This window comes from Arachis ipaensis, chromosome B3, assembly GCF_059453495.1.
Source record: "Arachis ipaensis isolate K30076 ecotype BB chromosome B3, ASM5945349v1, whole genome shotgun sequence".
Lineage (NCBI taxonomy): Eukaryota > Viridiplantae > Streptophyta > Magnoliopsida > Fabales > Fabaceae > Arachis > Arachis ipaensis.
In genome coordinates this window covers 106,331,002-106,335,380 of record NC_142438.1, presented here as the reverse complement: position 1 = coordinate 106,335,380, position 4,379 = coordinate 106,331,002, and the positions used below count along the sequence as shown (strand labels likewise).

General features: G+C 36.1%; 1 non-coding gene across 1 annotated transcript; it reads right to left on the bottom strand.

Moving 5' to 3' along the window:
- Window positions 1-3,941: 3,941 nt before the first annotated feature.
- LOC148571931 (small nucleolar RNA R71) lies at window positions 3,942-4,049 on the bottom strand. The gene has a single exon (XR_015908808.1). It is a non-coding gene; the product is annotated as a small nucleolar RNA R71 (small nucleolar RNA).
- Between the last annotated feature and the right edge of the window lie 330 nt (window positions 4,050-4,379).

The window sequence follows — 4,379 nt, the reverse complement described above, 5'->3', positions numbered from 1 at the left end:
GTGTTTTTCTGTGATTTCAGGAATTTTCTGGCTGAAATTGAGGGACTTGAGCAGAAATCAGATTCAGAGGTTGAAGAAGGACTGCTGATGCTGTTGGATTCTGACCTCCCTGCACTCAAAGTGGATTTTCCGGAGCTACCGAACTCGAAATGGCGCGCTTCTAATTGCGTTGGAAAGTCGACATCCAGGGCTTTCCAGCAATATATAATAGTCCATACTTTGGCCAAGAATTGACGACGTAAACTGGCGTTCAACGCCAGCCTTCTGCCCAAATCTGGCGTCCAGCGCCAGAAAAGGATCCAAAACCAGAGTTGAACGCCCAAACTGGCACAGAAACTGGCGTTCAACTCCACAAATGGCCTCTGCATGTGCAACACTTAAGCTCAGCCCAAACACACACCAAGTGGGCCCTGGAAGTGGATTTATACATCAAATACTTACTCATGTAAACCCTAGTAGCTAGTTTATTATAAATAGGACCTCTTACTATTGTATTAGGCATCTTTGAACGCATTGTTCTTAGACCATAGGGGCTGGCCATCTCGGCCATGCCTGGACCTTCACTTATGTATTTTCATACGGTAGAGTTTCTACACTCCATAGATTAAGGTGTGGAGCTCTGCTGTTCCTCAAAGATTAATGAAAGTACTACTGTTTTCTATTCAATTCATCTTATTTCGCTTCTAAGATATCCATTCGCACCCAAGAACGTGATGAAGGTGATGATTATGTGTGACGCTCATCACCATCTCCCCTACGAACGCGTGCCTGACAAACACTTCTGTTCTACATGAATTAAGCTAGAATGAGTATCTCTTAGATCTCCTAACCAGAATCTTCGTGGCGTAAGCTAGAATGATGGCGGCATTCAAGAGAATCCGGAAGGTCTAAACCTTGTCTGTGGTATTCTGAGTAGGATTCAATGATTGAATGACTGTGACGAGCTTCAAACTCGCGAGTGCTGGGCATTAGTGACAGACGCAAAAGGAGGGTGAATCCTATTCCAGCATGATCGGGAACCGACAGATGAATAGCCGTGCCGTGACAGGGTGCGTGAGCATATTATTCACTGAGAGGAGGGGATGTAGCCACTGACAACGGTGATGCCCTTGCATAAAGCCAGCCATAGAAAGGAGTAAGACTGATTGGATGAAGATAGCAGGAAAGCAGAGGTCCAAAGGAACGAAAGCACCTCCATTCGCTTATCTGAAATTCCTACCAATGATTTACATAAGTATCTCCATCCCTATTTTATTATATAATATTCGAAAACAACATTATCACTTTATATCCGCCTGACTGAGATTTACAAGGTGACCATAGCTTGCTTCATACCAACAATCTCCGTGGGATTCGACCCTTACTCACGTAAGGTATTACTTGGACGACCAAGTGCACTTGCTGGTTAGTTGTATCGAAGTTGTGACAGACTGTAAAACTAGATCAGAGTATCTGGCCTAAGAAGCCATTACCAGAGATCACAATTTCGTGCACCAAGTTTTTGGCGCTGTTGCCGGGGATTGTTTGAGTTTGGACAACTGACGGTTCATCTTGTTGCTCAGATTAGGTAACCTTCTTTTTATTTTATTTTCAAAAATTTTTTCAAAAATATTTTCAAAAAAAAATTTTTCTTTTGTTTTCGAAAAATATAAAAATGTTTTCAAAAATTTTATTCAAGATTTTTAAGAATGAATTCTAGTGTTTCATGAAGCATGTTGAAGCCTGGCTGGCTGTAAAGCCATGTCTAAATTTATTTGGACTGAGGCAGCAATTTGTTATCAAGATCAATATACTCTCGTGTTAAAGACTAAAGCTTGGCTGGCCATTGGCCATGTCTAGTGTTTTGGACTGGAGCTTTCATTGAAAGCTTGGCTGGCTAGTGAGCCATGTCTAATTCCTGGACTGAAGCTTTAGACTAACATGGCAAGATTCCTGGAATTCATATTAAAAATTTTGGAATCCTTATTTTTTTCTTTTTCATATTATTTTCAAAAAAAATCCAAAAAAAATTAGAAAATCATAAAAATCAAAAATATTTTTCTGTTTCTTATTTGAGTCTTGAGTCACATTATAAGTTTGGTGTCACTTGCATATGCATCTAGCATTTTTTCGAAAATATCATTCATTCATAGTGTTCTTCATGATCTTCAAGTTGTTCTTGGTAAGTCTTCTTGTTTGATCTTGATGATTTTTTGTTTGGTGTCTTTTCATGTTTATCATATGCATTCTTGAATTTTTAGTGTCTAAGCATTAAAGAATTCTAAGTTTGGTGTCTTGCATGTTTTTTTTTGCATTAAAAATTTTTCAAAAATATGTTCTTGATGTTCATCTTGACATTCAAAGTGTTCTTGGTGTTCATCTTGACATTCATAGCATTCTTGCATGCATCACATGTTTTGATCTAAAAATTTCATGCATTGCATCATTTTAGTGTTTTTCTCTTGCATCATAAAAATTCAAAAATCAAAAAAATATCTTTCCCTTTTTCTCTCATCAAATTTGAAAATTTGGATTGACTTTTTCAAAAATTTTTAAAATCAAATTGTTTCTTATGAGTCAAATCAAATTTTCAATTTGAAAATCTTATCTTTTTCAAAATCTTTTTCAAAAATCAAATCTTTTTCAAAATTCTTAGTTATTTTCGAAAATTCCAAAAATATTTTTCAAAAAAATATTTTTCTTATTTTTATACCAAATTTTCGAAAATAACATAATCAATTAATGTTTTGATTCAAAAATTTGAAGTTTGTTACTTGCTTGTTAAGAAAGATTCAAACTTTAAGTTCTAGAATCATATCTTGTGATTTCTTATGAATCAAGTCATTAATTGAGATTTTAAAAATCAAATCTTTTTCAAAACTAATTTCAATCATATCTTTTCTAAAATATCTTCTTATCTTTTTCAAAAATATGATTTCAAAATATCTTCTCTAACCTCCTAACTTCTTATCTTTTCAAAATTTGTTTCAACTAACTAACTAACTTTTTGGTTGTTTCTTAACTTTTTCAAAACTACCTAACTAACTCTCTCTCTCTAATTTTCGAAAATATCTCCCCCTTTTTTCAAAAATTTCTTTTTAATTAACTAATTATTTTTATTTTTATTTTTGATTTCAAAAATTTTCGAAAAAAAAAAAATTACTAACAATTATCAAAAACCATTTTCAAAAATCACTAACTCTTTTTCAAAATAATTTTCGAAAATTATCCCTCCCCCATCTCATTCTATTTATTCATTCATATCCTAACATCTCATCTCACCTCTCTTCCATCCTCACAGTTGTGTTTCTTCCATTATATTACATTCTTTGTCTCCCCCTCTTCTTCTACTCACACAGGGATCCTATACTGTGGTATAAAGGATCTCTATTATTATTATTATTTTTCTGTGCCCTCTTCTTTGTCATATGAGCAGGAGCAAGGATAAGAACATTCTTGTGGAAGCAGATCCAGAACCTGAAAGGACTCTGAAGAGAAAATTAAGAGAAGCTAAATTACAACAATCCAGAGATAATCTTTCAGAAATTTTCGAACAGGAGAAGGAGATGGCAGCCGAAAATAATGATAATACAAGGAAGATGCTTGGTGACTTTACTGCACCTAATTCCAATTTACATGGAAGAAGCATCTCCATTCCTGCCATTGGAGCAAACAACTTTGAGCTGAAACCTCAATTAGTTTCTCTGATGCAGCAGAACTGCAAGTTTCATGGACTTCCATCTGAAGATCCTTTTCAGTTCTTAACTGAATTCTTGCAGATATGTGATACTGTTAAGACTAATGGAGTAGATCCTGAAGTCTACAGGCTCATGCTTTTCCCTTTTGCTGTAAGAGACAGAGCTAGATTATGGTTGGATTCTCAACCCAAAGACAGCCTGAACTCTTGGGATAAGCTGGTCACGGCTTTCTTAGCCAAGTACTTTCCTCCTCAAAAGCTGAGCAAGCTTAGAGCTGATGTTCAAACCTTCAGACAGAAAGAAGGTGAATCTCTCTATGAAGCTTGGGAAAGATACAAACAGTTGACCAAAAAGTGTCCTTCTGACATGCTTTCCGAATGGACCATCCTGGATATATTCTATGATGGTTTATCTGAGCTATCAAAGATGTCACTGGACACTTCTGCAGGTGGATCCATTCACCTAAAGAAAACGCCTGCAGAAGCTCAAGAACTCATTGACATGGTTGCTAATAACCAGTTCATGTACACTTCTGAAAGGAATCCTGTGAGCAATGGGACGCCTATGAAGAAGGGAGTTCTTGAGGTTGATACTCTGAATGCCATATTGGCTCAGAATAAAATATTGACTCAGCAAGTTAATATGATCTCTCAGAGTCTGCATGCAATGCAGGCTGCATCCAACAGTACTCAAGAGGCTTCT